Here is a 17522-nt window from a genome sequence, read left to right as displayed (position 1 = left end):
TCATGCTTGTAAAATTAGAAAGATTAAGTGAAGAACAGATAGATTTAAGATGTCATTTTTCTCCACGAACGATAGGGGATCATAATAATATTTTTCGATCGCGGTAGGGTCATGTTCGAGTCAAAATTATTTTGGTGTGTATTCACCCCCTGCCACACATCCTGGTGGTGACTTTCGGGGGTTGACTTGCGAAATAAGTAAAATTAAAAAAAAATAAAATAATGCCTGCGCCTATCTTCGAGCCCGTTCCCTTATACGACCCCGAAATCTTCATTTTTCGGAGCTTCGGGCGGGCGACGAGATGAAAAAGAGCGCGCACCCGAAGATGCGCGCTCCCAGATTCGGCTTCCCGCAGGTCATTAGACGCAGGAACCATCTCCTCCCACCCCCCCTCCTTCCCGGTGACCCTATCAGCGAGGTCATTAATGTTTCCCATCGTCGAAGGGAAGCCTCGGAAAGAACTCTTTAACGATCTCATTATACGAACGCCGTAGTCAGTCGATGTTTGTTTTAGACATGACAAATTCACATCCTAATGAAGGATCATTTAAGCGTATAAAATTAGGAGATCGATCCTACTATCTGTACGTTTTTTTTTGTTTCAAGGCGGAAGGACTCGGAAGTAATGGAGTATCTTGGTTGTGGCATTGGTAGTCGCAGTGTTGCCAAAATACCTCCCGTGGTGGAATGAATGAGCTATGTGATGGATGGCGTAGACCGACGGTGTTGGAAGGTTTTCCGCGATTTTTTTTAGCATTGAGGTTACGAAATGTACTGTAGGTGGTGTCGTCGCCTACAATGATTAAGATGTCTCTATTTCTCTATCTTCGGTTGCATGTTCATCCTCTACAGAAACCACCCAGAGGTTTCGGGTTCAAATCCCGGTGGTGTTGAATATTTTTCAGAGGTATCTCGATCTCTACTTGAGTTGCTTTGTGGAGGGCACTTTGAATGAGTATGCCGTCCGTCGGATGGGACGTTAAGCCGCGGACTCCTTGGCGCCTTTCGTTAAGAGTAGGCTAATGCCGACCCCGGGTTTCCCTCCAACCTTCATCCTTTCCTGTCCATCCCGGTCGGTCGCCTCCCCTCAATACTACTACTACTCTCTACGGTAAGCCGATACGAGGGTGTGAGGGGTAGGTTGGATGGAGGGTATGCGTGCTGGTGGGCATTGTTGGCACGTTGAATAGACTCGGGTAGGAGGCTGTGAGAGACTTTTGGTTTCCATTTGACCGCTCGAGGAGGAAACTGTTAGATGTGGAACATTTCATTAGATATATATCGTTTTTTATGTCGTCCATTGTCTTTCAATTCCTTTGAAAAACGCCAATTTATCTCTCGAGGCGGAAGCCACAAGGTGTGAAATATTTGCGCCGACAAATTTATTTTCCTCGGACCCGTAGGTCGAAAAGTTCCGTTGTGAACGCTCGGTTTGTTTCCCCGCGTCCCCAGTGACCTTCATGGCTGACCTCAATCATGCCTCAGTGGAAAGAATTGGGAGGGCAATTCCAATCGGGCTATCATTTTTGTTCTTATGTGTCGGTTGGCTCATGGCTTCCAAATAAAAGAAATGAGTCCCAAACTAATTTCAACTCATGTTATCCAGCCGGTTCCCTTCCCAAAGTTATATCAAAGTGACGACGACAATGTGATAGCCTTTTAAAAACCCGGAATAAATTTATGGATTCAATTATCCAATCGATTGAAGGTCGTTTAATTAGCGAAACTGAAGATTGCATTTGACACTCCGTGTACCAATGTCATTGCGCTGCGCTGAAGTCAAATGCGGCTTTGATATTTTGGCTAATTATTATTTGGTAATCAACCGCTAGGTGTTGGATGGATACAAACTTATCACCCATACACTTCTAAGCCTCTTCAGACTAAACACACCCTGATAACCTACAATACAATAAAACCTAATTCAATTTTACATAATTCCTTCCTCCCTTCATTCTATCCAACACAGCTATCCTATTCCTAAAGCTAGTTCGCTTGCCTTACGGATTAAATGCTTGACATCCACCTTTCTAGCCTCCCTTGGATTTCTGTCAACCATCATCCCCTATCTTCCCGTTTCACCATGCCTAATATTTCCACTTTTGTTTTTCTTTCCGTCCACTTCACCTTCTCCCTTCCTTCTCCACACCCACATCTCAAAATTCAATTCCAATTTACGCCTATCATCTTGCTTCAGCGACGAAGTTTTCTTGCCGTACAAAACTTCGCTCCTTATCAAAGTTTTCGCGAGTCCTAACGTCCCCGTCATCAACTCCCACCTCCTCGTGAAAATGTCCTCGCTTACCGAAATTCTTCTTCTTATGTCCTTGCTACTTTGACCATCTTGGTACAAGACACATCAAAGATAGGTAAAACTTGTTTTTGCTACCACAATGAAAATTTTATGCAAATAATGCGACAAACGAATGAAGGATAAATTTTTTAGTTAGTATTAAAACCTATTGCTAAGAACTTAGTTCCTAGATAGATTTTAATATTACAGATAGATTTTAAATCTGCTGTAAAACATTTCATCTTGAACGCCATTAAATTATTTAGCGCACGTAAGTTTCCTTTGATTTTTCTCAATTTTTTGTCATGATTTGTGATCTAAGTGTAAGGTTTTTGGGACTTTTTTTTAAGGAGAAGAGAATAGGGAATCCTATTGAACTACCTACGCTTTGCCGTAGCGAAAGGAATTTATCGATGATTGAAAAAATTAATAGTGTCACCTGACTGCTGTTCGCTTAAATTTCCTTGATATTTTATCCTAAAACAATTAATTACCAAATCAAATCGATTCGGGGCGTTCGCCGTCAACGATCTACAGTAAAACGTCTTCCCTGTCGTAATTTTAGGAACCCTAGGGGTGGTAATAAGGGTACAGTGAGCGATCAAGTTTGGCATGATTTGTTATAAAAATGGTGCCATGGATTTGATTTATTCAAGGTCATGTAGGATTGAGTCATATCGTGTTGTAGATGCAAGTTGAGTTAAAGTCATGCTGCCATTTTGGGCAGCTGGCCATAACATGAAGTTGGCGAGATAGTCGGGTAGTACGCTTTTGACGCAGAACGGATGTTAGAAGTATTTGAGCAATCCTTTAATAATTCCTCCTTCACATTCACCCTCGGAAATAATTAACGAAAGCCTCGTCTCTTGAGATTCACCGCATTGCACATCGTGAGTTCACATTTTTGTCCAAAATCAACATGGCGCTGTTGCGCAATAGGAGAGATATTCCTTCTCTTAATCCGCGTTCGATAATCATCTCTGCTCCTTTGGGAGAAGGGGAAGAGATAGATGTCTTATACGGAGCAGTGATGGTTAATAAGAGAAGACGTGGTCCCGAACGTCAACTCCCATAGTGAATGAATAATAAGTGAAAAGGCATCGCAAGACAGGTTAACGGATTCACTGGGACATGTGCTGGTGGAAGTGATTCTGTTTTACTTTGATATTACTATTTGCTACTTCAATTCCGTGCGTCGTTAATGTTGTTAGTGAAATAAGTTGGAATTCTGACAAGAATGGGCTCTCGAGTTGGGAAGTTTGGGATCAATTGTATTATTCAAATACCCGGGAAGAAATGGGAAAATACGTCGAATTATTTTGTTAACCGGGAATCTGCTGTTCGAATCCGAAATTATGCATGGGAATCGGGAATGATGTAATTCGGGAATGAGGTAAAGGCGTCGATAATGTAATGCGGGAATCGGAAATGTTTTATGTGAGTCGGGAATGATGTAAGGCAATTCGGGAATCCGAGGTGTAAAGCGGGAATGTGATACGGGAATCGGGAATTAGGTAAAGGCGTCGAGAATGTAATTCTGGAATCAGAAATAATCAAATACGTCGGGAACTTAATACTGGAATCGGGAACCAGGAATGTGATACGAAACTGGGAATGGTATATGGCAATCGGGAACGTGTTAAGGGTGTTAGGAATATGGCGAGGGAACGTGGTACAGAAATCGGGAATATGATTCGGGAATAAGGCAAAAAAATCGGGAATTTGAGACTATGGAAGGGGATATGGAAATCGATAATAAGGGAAGGAAATCTTAAAAATGGTGCGAAAAACGGAATTGTGAGGCGTTAATAGGGATGGTCATACGGAAATCGTGTGATCCGGGAGAGAGCGATGCCTACTTTCATTTATGAGGTTATCTCGTGTTTGCCCTGGGCCATAGGTCATGCAGGATGTGGCAAAAAAACTAAATTTCCAGTAGTACCAATTTCAAATATACCAATGGCAGTCGAAGCGATGGGAGATCCTTATTTAAAAGAATACCAAATTAGTTTTGAAAAAATTGGGAGAAATGACCAGAAATGTGAAGCTGTGGCTCGTCGGGAAATATGGGAAAAAGTCGGGAACGGGAATTTATATATATATATATATATATGTATATTTATATATATATTTATATATTTATATATTTATATATTTATATATATATATATATATATATATATATATATATATATATATATATAAAATTGTGTGCCCCATAGGGTAGCTGAGGAATTTCCACTCAAAATTTTAAAGAAAAATTAAATCAATCTGAATTAATGCTCTAATTGTCGTTCTGAAGACAACAAATCAACAGTTCTCAACATTACCGTGTCGGTTCCCCGTTTTTTTCGGGATCTTAGATCCAATCGTCCCGAAAATACCAGTCGAATAGGGAAAGCGGTATATCACGCCATCTGTTGACTGCTTTGTTCAACCTGCGGATTTTTCTAAGTAGCTTCTCGAGGTCGTACTTGTCTTTTATTGGTATTCAAAAACGCCAAGAGTCCAGAACTTTCCTAGTATCATCCTCTCGACGCCTTTTTATAAGGGCGGTAGAAACCTAGACCCTTGTCACGACATGTGCCTTTCGCAGAGGTACCCTCGGAATCCCGCCCTTCGATAACAGAACCCTGAGAAAATCTCCACAAGAAATATCTCATCCGGAGTTCCAAGCGAAGTTTCCCCATGGCAAGTTAGATGAAAGGGAAGCTTTGGGTTAGCTCCAGAAGATTATGACGCCATATCGTTAATAAGCTGATCAAGTGTGGGGTCGTTGGAAGTGTACGTGGATTGCATTATCCCCTTGGTTTAATGTATATCATCCCCTTCATCTCATAACTTCGGCTAAGTTGATGGTGGCGTTGTTGCACGGGAAATATGTTCGATGTTACCATAAACAGAAACACATGTTTGCAAGTGGTAGCAACCCTTTTTTTGCCGTATCTCGAAAGTACGTTTCCGTGATTCTTTTAAACATTTAATTTTTATCATTGTTGGAGCTGACATGGAAGTAAATAATTTTTTTTAAGTTTCAAAATCTATTTCTTCCTACAAAGCATTTCAATATGATTATGCAATCATCCTTAGGTACAATATTAGCTATTTTTGTTTTTGTCTCCGGCGTAACTTTATGGATCTACGAAACTTAATGAAATTAGATTACGTATCCAAATGAAATTATTGACTTTTTAATTCAACACACTTAAGTATGTGGAATTACTAAGTCAATTATAAGTCACACAAAAATGCGCGTAATTACAAAGTCAATACTAAGTGACACAAAACTGTGTGGAATTACAAAATCAACAATTTCATATCATTTTAATTAGCTACTTTACCTGTGTATGATTCTTAATGATTGAAATGTGAATGACAATTAGTTTAATGGTTAATAGTTTACCGATTAAGTTGAAGATTGTGTATGGACAGAGACTGATCAGCGCTGCATTTCTTAGCCTCGTGTTAATGAGACCCCATACTACATTATAAACTGTTTCTTTTGCGATTCCCAATCCTTTATTATAACTCCCTTCATTCCATCCAACATATCTCCCCTTTTCGTCTTCTCCTTTCCTGCTTGCCTAACGTCTTCGCCTCTTATCACAGTCTTAAAATAAATAACTCTGAAAAATTGCAATTTTTATTTTTTTACAAATTTGAGCAAAAAAACTGTAGAACTGGATTAAGTTGAGAGAAAGTCGATTAGGTTTTTTTCGAAAATTACTTTGAGAAGTTAGTTAGCCCGACGATTATAATTGAGGAATTAGGGATCTCATGTTTCTCGAAGAGAGCGGGTAAGAGTTATATAAAGGCTTTTGGAAAGGCACAGGGCACCTGGGTTTTATTACGTCAGTATATTCGTCCTTCCCTTGCGTAATACGCCGTCCTAATAAAATCTGACGTAATTACTCTTAATTTCTAAATTCTAAGAGCAATGACTTAAGGCAATAGGGAATAAAACTTTATTCATAATGCGTATAGTCTTAGTATTTGTTTATTTATGTATTTGTACTCTGCAAGACACCGCCAGGGTGTTTGGCAGGGGGTGAATACACACCAGAATAATTTTACCCGAACATGACCCTTCCGCGGTCGAACAATGTTGCTATGATCCCCTATCGTTCGTGGAAATTTTATCGTTTGTGCATGTGTTCGTGTGTTAATTTATGTAATAATACATGTACCATTATGAAAGGAATGCGCGTGATTTTATTGTGACGCGACTATCCATGGCAGCGCGGTGAAACCTGTTGGCAAATGTGGGTCTGCCCTTCCAACGCAGCCGGTCGCCAGTTTGCTCCTAGCAGTCTGAGCGGAAAGACGTGCCTCCGCGTGAAGTGTGTTTTTTTCCTTTTTTGTGTCAAGGCAAAGACACGGTCAAGATCCACCATGACAATGCCCCCAGCCACACGTCCTTCATCGTTACCAACTTCCCACCCCGGAACACCACCCGGTTGTTCCCCCAGCCCCCTTACAGTCCCGACTTGGCTCCGTACGACTTTTTTTTGTTTCCCCGATTGAAGGGAGAGGTGAAAGGAAAGCATTGGGAGACTGGAAAACATCCAAAAGCATGTTACTACTACGTTCCAGAGAGACATTCCCGTCGAGGAGTTTCAGGGTTCCTTCAAAGCATGGCAGACACGTCTCCGCAAGTGTATTGATTCAGGGGGAGAGTATTTTGAAGAATTTCAAGCATTTGTACAAGTACGATCAAGTAATTATTTATCCCCAGAGAATGCGCATTACTTTTATAGAGAACTCTTTACATGTATTGTGTGTAGTCACCCCCAGTCAGTCAGTTTTGTTGGCTTTCCGGGTACTTAAAAACTAAAACATTTTTCAAACATAAATTGGATGTTTGAGCATTCATTTCTGCAACACCCCCCGCCACACGCCCTTGTGATGATTTGCGGTGGATTATGTAACACATTTTAGATCCGAAGTCAATCACACCCTCGTACATCACTGCCGTGAGCCATATCTCAACTGGTCCTTGAATTACTACGCCCCGCAACCTGAGTAAGGGTCATAAGCTAAGGAATAATCGGAATTTTAAGTTCATAAAACCTTCCCCCCGCTGATTAATTTATGACCTTGTTTGTGTTTTATTTTTTTTCCAAACAAAGCCGGCTACCTGAAGTAAGGTATCAGGGTCGGATCCCGTGGCATAACGACGGGTGTTGCGTTAAAAGCAAATCAGGCTTAGCGAGGAAGGTGGCAGATCCATACATACAGGATGACTTATAATACTGCGATTTTTCTTCGTTAGCCTCCTTTCATTTATTTTTTTTCTCCTCTGTTCGGGAGTTCAACCCAATGGACTAGACACCCTAGCCCCCACCCTCTCCCCCCACGCACGCAATATCGCCGGTGCTAAATTCCTCCCCACGTTGAATTCCGGATGACGAATGGAGGCGGGACGAGCCGGGGCCAGGCATTAAGCATTCCCACGCCCACTTCGAAAACAACAAGGGGTCAGCCGAGAGAAATGAGATGGTTAAGTGTAACTCATTTCCAGTCATGGAGCTTATTTTTTTTACACTGACGGATGATGGCAGTCTTCCCTGGGGAAGGGGGTAAGACGGGGGGAGAGGGAGGGAACCTCAGATGGTTTTGATTCGAAATTAACGTGGATGCTTCCTTGTTCAAAAAATATTGAGAAATGAATAAGTAAATTATTTCATCCCCTTGTTGTCTGACTGCGTGGTTGACTGACTTAATATTTTGATTCCCCTCAATTGGACGGTAATCTTTCATGTGATTCGAACTTAACGCTGATGCTTCCTTGTAAAAAAAAATAAATAAAGTGATAAATTATTTCTTCCTCTTGTTTATTTATACATGTGTGCATTTATATATATATATATATATATATATATATATATATATATATATATATATATATATATATTTCGATGATTTCTTCGACGTAACACGGAAGTGCCGAATAATAAATTGGACAGCAACAAACAATATAGAAACACATAAAAAGATCACCCACTCGTTATTTCTTGATCATTTCGACGGAATTCTGCCCCGTCTTCATCGGAAGATAGAGAAGTAATCATTACTTCTCGATCTTCCCATGAAGACGGAGCAGATTTCCGTCGAAATGATCAAGAAATAACGAGTGAGTGATCTTTTTATGTGTTTCTATATTGTTTGTTGCTGTCCAATTTATTATATATATGTACATACATACCCTGCAAGCCACCGCCAGGGTGTGTGGCTGGGGGTGAATACACGCCAGAATAATTTTCCCTGAATATGACCCTACAATTATGATATTATGATCCCTTATCGTTCGTGGAAAAAAATGACACCTTAAATACATCTATTCCAACTATAGCTATCTTATTTTACTGACATGATCTCTCCTACCGTAGTACGATGGGGTTAATAATACATTTTCAAAATCACTTCTAAAGAGACCTCCTTCCAATTAATGCAAGAGCTTCAATCTGTAATTTAACCTTCGCTCCATTGAATGATTCCCAGTCTAGCTCCTCTTATATTTCGGATACGCTATTAAGTTTATCATAACAACGTTTTACAAATCTAGCTCCTCTACGCTGCACGCGGTCGTATTTCGCAATTATGTTGTTGTTTGACTGCGTCCTTGACTTAGTTGAGATTTTTATTCCCTGCATTGGACGTTAATCTTTCATGTCGTCCTCAACGAGGTCACCTTCATCCGCTGAGTTAGCTCTCGCGGCGTTTTTGATTGGACCTGACTCGTCTCTCTGTTGTGATGTTTTTGGGGATGTGATGTCATTCGTAGAACTAATTGAAACCGTAAAATTGAGCCTCCATTTGCAGTTCGGCTCAATTTAATTCAAGAGAAAAGTATAACAACGTTTTGCAAGTTGAAAATACGCAAAATTGCATCTGTTGTTTCGCAATACGCTGTGAAAGCGTATTGCGTAATTTCTCCAAATTTATAATACTCCCTCCCCTTTTTGAAACACTGTGATTTTCCATCAAGATATGTATGATATACTGCTGGAAAATTGTATATGCATTAGGGGACCCGATAATATTATTATTAGGTGATCTACCGGTTAAGGTAGGTTTTTGGAAGGACATAATTACTAATTAAATAATTTGTGACCCCTAGCAAAACACAACATCCTACTCTATATCAGGTCCCTCTTCAGCTCTGAGTACCCTCTTCCTCCCTTCATTCCGTCCAACATCCCTATCCTGTTCCTTCCCTTTCCTCGTTTGCCCAACATTCTCCCCTCAATCACAATCTTCAACATCCCACTGCCGGTCAGTACACCCTTCATCCATTTTTCCTGCCTCAATAGGATTTCTCCCAACAAACCCCTCTCTTCGCCCACCATACCAAGTACTTCCTCGTTTGTTTTCTTCTTGGTCCATTTCACCTTCTCCATTCTTCTCCAGACCCACATTTCAAAAGCCTCCAGTCTACGTCTATCCTCCTGTTTCAATGAACACGTTTCCGCGACGTACATACAGGCGCTACGTGGTGAGGTGCTACAGGTGATACAGGCGCTGTAGCTACGCTCCAAATTAAAGTTTTTACGAGTCTTTTCTTAATATCCTTACTCAACGTCCCTCTCATCAACTCCCTCCTCCTTGTAAAAGCCTCTTTGCCTAGCGCAATTCTTCTCCTTACGTCCCTACTACTTTGACCGTGTTGGTCCAAAACACTTCCGAGATACGTAAACTGTTCTACCTGCTCTAGTTTTTGCCCTCCTATTTTAATGTTAAGCTTAGCCTTTTTCCTCCTAGAGAATCGCATAACGACCTGATAATACTATAAGAAAATCGATTATCTAAAGGATCGAAGCCATGGTTGTGTGTAATGTTCAAATGCTGGTTTTACTAACGTTTTCCATCAATGATTGTATACAGTCCTATTATTTGGTGGTGTTTTTAATTATGGTGGACGATTGAGAGTTGGAGGCCATTTGGGGATAGGTGGGTATTTTATAAGGGTAGGATAATCAGGGAATGGAGGAACGAAGGGTGGAGAGGGAGAGAAACCAAAAGTACAAACATTGGTCTTTTGTATTGACGAAATGCACCTAGGGGTAACACAATTTAACGTCCTATGTGACGAACGGTGTTTTCCACTTTTAGTGTTCTCTACACACATGTTACTCCAATTAGGGATCGGGATACCTCCGGAATATCCTGCCATCTCCGGCACTCAAACACTAACCCTCGGGGTGGGAAACAAGTACGCTATCTTTCACATCATCCTCCATTTGACTCATTTGTTTTTAATTTTTCTAGTCAAGTTACCAAAGATAACTTGGCCTAACTTTTCAAAAGTTAACTTCACGTTTTCAAATCAAAAATGTGTAACCTCAAGTCACCTCAGGTAACTTGACGTTACGTTTTTAATTGAAAACGCAAAGTAAACCTTTGAAAAGTTTGGTAGACTGAAAGTTAGGGAAAAAAACGTTTCGGTTCTTATTATTGATCTTGTATTCATTTCCATCGTTGAAAGAATTTTTTTATCTCTTTTAATCTCGAACCGAATTAAAATTCATTGGGTATAGCGAAAATTACTCCTTATAAATCAAATTGGAAACCTGCCCCGCGGAATGTAAATGGCAAAGGTTGCAGCAACACAAGGGGCGGAAGAATGTTAATCCATCCTCTAGCGTGGCGGTTTGGTAGTTTTTGTGATGGATGGCAAGGTATTACTCATTTCAACGAGACATCCATATCCGCCTTTATCCGCCCGCGAGTCGAGTGTACTGCCCAGCCGAGTAATTGACATCCTCGTTGTCTCTCTCTTTGTTTTCTTTTTTCGGTGAAGGCGAGAAAAAGTCATCTGAAAGTGGGACGTTGATGACGTATTAGTCTTTCTCTCTTAGTCATCGGGGGAGGAGTGGACCATCGAATGGTGACCGTTTCAAATCAATACGCGCTGCGGTTTGTTATGGTGAAGGACGTCCCTTTTACAATATGCTAAGCCGAGGATATTGAGCATTTTAAGGGTCGCAACACCGGTGTTTCAACTCAAGTCACGAGAAAATATCACCAGTGTCTCTGAGAAAATTCATCCAAGTCTCGCCGGAACCAGGGTTTTGCAGGGTCATGTGTTTCCAATGGAACCCAATTGATAGTGAGACTATGTGAGTTGGAAGGGGGATTTAGCAGTGTCACGTGATGCGCCAAAGATTCGATATATCCTCCAACTTATTGCGACTAGATACAGTCTCTTGTCGATATCAACTCTGACGAGAGTGTTCGCTAAACGGCAATTTAAATAAGAACCACAGGTTTAACCCGTTGTGTCTGAGTCTGTTGAATCCCACGGTGAAATATTTTGGAAGTAAGTTAAGATTATTGAATTTCAGAGAGGATTTTTTGTGGTAAAACTGCATGCTGACCCATTAAATGGTTTAAGTATCAATTATAGATGCGTGCAGTACATTCCATGACATCTTAAAATAGTCTTAACAATTACATGATATACGTGGCGTAAGTAAAAGGTTATGTGCCTGGTAGGGAAAATCGCCCCCTTCCAAACACCGTAGGGTTTGGAAGGGGGCGATTCCTTACCAGGCACCCAAAATGTGTTGCTTAGATATTGTTAACAGAAAGATAGATATCTCAAAGAATGAAAATAATACCAACGTAGTAGTAGTATTTACGGGAGGCGACCGACTGATGAGGTCATTTGCGCCATAGGGGATGGACAGGAAAGGATGAAGGGTGGAGAGAAAAACCCGGCGTCGGCATTAGCCTACTCTTTACGAAAGGCGCCAAGGGGTCTGCAGCTTAACGTCCCATCCGACGGACGGCGTACTCACTCAAAGTGCCCTCCACAAAGCACCTCAAGTAGGGATCGAGATACCTCTGAAAAATATTCAACACCGCTGGGATTTGAACCTGAGCCCTCTGGGTGGGAAGCCAGTACGTTAGCCTCCGTACCATATCGATCCCCATAATATTAAAGGTAAGGAACTGGAGATACGAATGAAAGTCAGTGGGGTATTAATATAATCAGGTTTGTGGATATTCAAGATTTATTTTACGAGTCAGCCAAGGGTTAACAATGATTTCCGAGTGTATTATAAAGCCGTACTGATAGGTATGGGGTTAGAATAACAGTAAGCAACAACACATGCTATGAGTCTTTCAAGAAAGACGAAGGCTAAGTTAAACGTTAAAATAGTAGAGGAGGGGAGAAATTATAACTGTTAGAAAAGTTTTATCCATCTCAGAAAGTTTTTTGGGACCAAAATGATCAAAGTATTAGGACCATATGGAGAAGAACTGAGTCAGGGAAAGAAGCTTTCGCAAGGAGGAGGGAATTGATGGCAGGGTTTTTGAGTAAGGATATTTAGAGAAGATAAGCTAAAACTTGGGTATTGAGGGTAGTTTTGTACAAGTTTTTGTATCGTGTGTGGAAACATGGGTCGTCGACGCAAGGTCATAGGCGTAGATTGGAGAAGTAAATGAGGGAAGAAGACTTAACTTGGCTGATTACACTAGAATTTTTGTTTTTCACGACCATCCTTTCGTCGCCAGGCAACGTCATCATGTGGTGAAAAATAAAAATTTTTGTGGAATCTGCCAAGTTAAGTCTTTTTCCCTCATTTACGCCTAGGGTGAAAGACTTCCACAAAGTTAAAACCTTGAGATAGTGCTTCTTACATCAAGTGCGTCGTAGATTGTGGAGGCTTTTGAGATTTGTGTGCGGTGAAGGTGAAATGGATGGAAAGGAAAGGAGAGGAATAAGTGCTGGGCATGGTGAAAGGGGAGGAGAGAAGATTTGTCGGACAGAGCGCAAAACTTAAGCTAGAAACGTGGATGCTGATCATTTTGCGAATTTAGCTGTTTCGGGGATGAAAATAATATTCACCTTTTGAATTTCATTAATGGCAAAAACTTTTCAAAGAGGGGTTCGGGGGGTTTAAATGGTTCCTTCGCCCCTTCCACCCCCTCACCACCCCACCCCCCTTCCCGTAGACCTTGCGACACTGACGTAAGCAACAGAGCCCACACCGAGGTGGTCCGCTGACCTGTCTCCGAGCACTGCGCGCAGCGACATCTGTCGTCCGTCGGCCATCCTTCCCTCTCTCCTCAACAGACGTGACCACTGTAAGTGTCCACGTCGAAGCGATGCTCATGTCCAGGGGTGCGTGCGAGGATTAATGAGCAACAAAAAAAAAAGAAGAAAATAAAATTAACGAGCGGTGGCCGGTGGAGAGAATCCGGCTCACCTCGACCGGGTGGTGAGGGTCTAAGGCAACACTCTTCTCCCCCCAAAAAGAGGAAGAGGGGGGAAGGATCTTGCAAAATCCAGGGCTGCGGAATTGCGTAGGTTCCCAAAATCCTCTCGGAGATCGCCGTGCTCCAACCCTCCTCCCCCCCGCCTTCCCGCCCCTATCCCCGGGTTATTCGAGAGAGCCACCCCCGGTCGGTCCATCCATCCTTTCCCCCGCTCACCACAACATCCCACTCCACCCCCCCTCCCTCTCACCTCTACCTTCGGGCGTGTGACCTCATAGGCCACAAGGATCCCCCTCAAAGCGTGGGAAGAGAAACCGATCTCAGCGTTCGGCGATATTAAAAGATTTTATTATTTTTTTCCCACTTCTTTCGAAGTCCTGGAGCGTTCGGTCGTATATCAGGAAACTAGGACCCATTCTTATTGGTAGTGGTAGCAGTTATCGGGGAAGGCGACTGACAGCTAAGGTCATTTGCGCCGTTTGAGGATACCACCACCGCAGTTATCAAACCCGAAGTTCGGTTTGATTGGTGAGGGTAGAGCTGACCTAGTGCTAAGCCGAATGGCGTGTGAAAGTCACGCATCAGGGGGTAGTTTAATAGGGGTAGGATGTTGAGGGAATGGAAGGGTGGAGGGAAACCCGGCGTCGGACATTAGTGTACTCTAATTTACGAAAAGCACCAAGGGACCACACAGTTTAACGTCCCGTACGACGGACGGCGTACTGAACTTGAAACGCTCTCTCCAATAAGCGCACCCCCTATAGAGATCGGGATACAGCAAATATTTTCGGCTTGCCCATAATGCCATTAATATTACCTGAAACCGACAACGGCAATAATTCGGACATGACCGAAAGTAGACTTAAAAAAAAGTGCCCTAACTGTGATACTAATGCTAATTTTTAAATAAGAGAGCAAAATATGGAGAAGTTGGAGCAGTTTACCTATCTCGGAAGTGTTCTGGACCAAAATAGCTCAAGTACGAGGGCAGGCTGAACTGAACTGCACACTTGCTTGTAGACCACAAACAAAAACAAATAGCAAGATCGGGCAAAAAATAAATTATAGTACAATTCTTAAGTTTCAAAATCTTATATTTATTTTTCAACATAGTCACCGTTAAGGCTAACACATTTCTCCCAACGTGTAACAAGTTTTTTCATTCCGTCACTGAAAAACTCTTCCGACTTTTCTCGAATCCAGGACTTGTAAACTGCCTTCACCTCATCATCCGAGGTGTAATGATTACCCTTGAGGTGTCTCTTGAGTTGAGGAAAAATATTAAAATCGCGAAGCGCAAGATCGGGGGAATAAGGAGGATGTGGAATCGGTTCGAATTTCAGGTTTCGCAGAGGCTCTCAAGTTGCGCGCGATGTGTGTGGACGAGCGTTGTCTTGTTGCAAGATAATTGGCGACAAGCTGCCTTTAACACGACAAACTCGACGTCGGAGTTGTTTTAGAGTCAGTATATACTTACTCATTCTCATTTTGAATCAAATCTTCGACGATTTTACGATGTTTATCGTCTGTGGCAGTCATCGGACGTCCGCTGCGTGTTTCATCAATAATTATGGCTTTTCGAGGCTCGCAACCACGAAATTTTACTACCCATCGATTTGCAGCAAACCTATTAACAGCATCGTCATCATCAACAACCTTTAAACGACGATGAATCTCAGTAGGAGTCACGTTTTCAGCAGTTTCAAATTCGATAACAGCACGCTGTTATCACGCACGCACGCGTTGACATAGCACTAGAACACGTCTCCATACTTCCACTTCTCAAAATACACTGGATGAACGCAACGACCTCAAACTTACACATGCCTATTGAGGGGGAATGTTACTTCCGCGTACCACCGTGACCCGCTTCTGACGGTCATTTCTTTCGGGCTTCACAAGCATGTGTGCATTACATTTCAGCCTACCCTCGTAGTAGGAACTTAGGGATTGCTTTTGGCAAAAAAGTAGAGAATTGATGAGTTAGACTTTAGGTAAGGATGATAAGAGAAGGCTACTCCAAACTTTGGTAATGGTTAAAAGGAGAGACACACATTATAGAACATTAATCCCATTGCTTTTAATGAAAGGCGTATAACAAACTTTAACGTCTCATGCGATGGGCTGCGTATTTCACTTTAACTGCTCTATCTACACATGGCACATCAATTAGGGATCGTTGTACCTCTCTGAAAGAAGGAAGTACTGCCATATCTGGGATTCGAACCTTGGCCTGAGGGGTGGAAAGCCAAGTTCATCCATCCTTCGTGGGTATTAATTTAATTCCCGTCGTGGTGTCCCTCGCTCGAATGAAATATGACTTGGGTCACATCACAGGGAAAGTCTCGGAGAACAGAGTATAAATTTGTTTCCAACCGTTTTGTAAACGCAAACGTCGCATTCATGAATTTAGAGAGAATTTCGGGATAAAGGGGGGTGGGGGAGGTTGTAGGTTTTCGTGTTTTCCGTATCTCAATTCTCGGAGACAATGCGTTCCTTGTTCTTTTCCGTGAATAATTGGACGTGTTCCGCCCCACAGGAATTTGAACGTCCTTAAACTTGAACCGGTCTCCCGGGGAATGCCTTTTTTTTAAATATTCACTCCAGATGAAGAAAAATAATAATACAACAAAATATCAGACAGACAATTGTATGTGGCGTCGTGCTACGTATGAATCGCTTCGCTGTTCTAAATGATGTTCCTGGCATTTTTGTTTTAGTCCACACTTATCTCTCGTAAAATAAGTTTCCTTGTGAAATCGATCGGTCATTTCCTCACGTGCCTTGCTGTTTCCTGGGTGAGGTGCCGTCCTTAATTCCTTTCCTCGGTCGCTCATAAGTCGTTCCGAAGTTACTTCGGGGTGATACATGGACTAATTGAGGGCGGGTGGACCCCCCGTGCGAGCATGTTACGTGCACGAGCGTCTTTGTATATAACATATATATATATATATATATATATATATATATATATATATATATATATATATATATATAACGATTGTACGGAAAAACTCACCCGAGCGGCACAATAATGGGCTGGCACATTATAACACAAATAGAATAGCAACATTTAAAAGGACACTCAAACTGTGAGTGTCTTTTTACAGTGGGTGTGTCCTTGTAAATGTTGCTATTCTATTTGTGTTATATTGTGCCTGCCCATATATATATATATATATATATATATATATATATATATATATAATATTATATATTGTGCCGCTCATGTGAGTTTTTCCGTACAATCGTTTATATATATATATATATATATATATATATATATATATATATATATACACACACACACACACATACATTCGTACATATATGTGTGTGTGTGTTTTTGTGAATGCCTGTTTGGTATTTCTGTGTGTGTGTATGAATGAATATACGTATGAATATAGTATGTATTAGCTAATATATCTGCATGTATGGCTGATGCCCTGACACACGCCCTTACGGTGGGAGTGGTGCGTGCGTTTGGGTGTTTCAAATGTGGGGATTAAACCTCAAGGTTGTGCATATAAGGCGGATTTTGAGTCAAAAGTAGTTTGGTGTGTTATTTGTATTGTAATTTTTAGTACCCTGAAAGCCACCGCTAGAGTGTGTGGCAGGTCCTGAATACACACCTGTCTAATTTTGACCCGAATATTACCCTTCCGCAGTCGGTCAATTTTATTCTGATCTCTATCTGTTCTACACTTAATCTCTCTAATTTGATTGACGTGATCTGTCCTACCGTTGTACGATGGGGATAATAATACATTTTCGATATCATTGGTAAAGAGACATTCTTTCAATATATTCAAGAGTTACCATGTAGAGTAATCACCCCCTGCCACATACCGCATCACTGATTTGCAAGGTCCCATGTAAGCATGTATGAAACTTCCTTCTTTTCTGTCAGCAGTTGCTGTTCTCTTAGGATTGTTTTATCTATTGTTTTGTTTATTTTCTCTGTTAAATCCCTTGAAATCCCTCGTCCCAATTTGTTCAACCG

At 41.5% G+C, this 17522-nt stretch overlaps 1 protein-coding gene across 6 annotated transcripts in view; it reads left to right on the top strand.

The window, feature by feature from the left end:
* LOC139691587 (amyloid beta precursor protein binding family B member 2-like) overlaps window positions 1-17522 on the top strand; it is a 400834-nt gene that overhangs the window by 157379 nt on the left and 225933 nt on the right. The window lies entirely within an intron of this gene.

Source organism: Hetaerina americana, unplaced genomic scaffold (assembly GCF_022747635.1).
Source record: "Hetaerina americana unplaced genomic scaffold, ioHetAmer1.1.p SCAF_38, whole genome shotgun sequence".
Classification (NCBI taxonomy): domain Eukaryota; kingdom Metazoa; phylum Arthropoda; class Insecta; order Odonata; family Calopterygidae; genus Hetaerina; species Hetaerina americana.
Note: the sequence above shows the minus strand (reverse complement) of the source record. Positions and strands in the feature narration are given on the sequence as shown.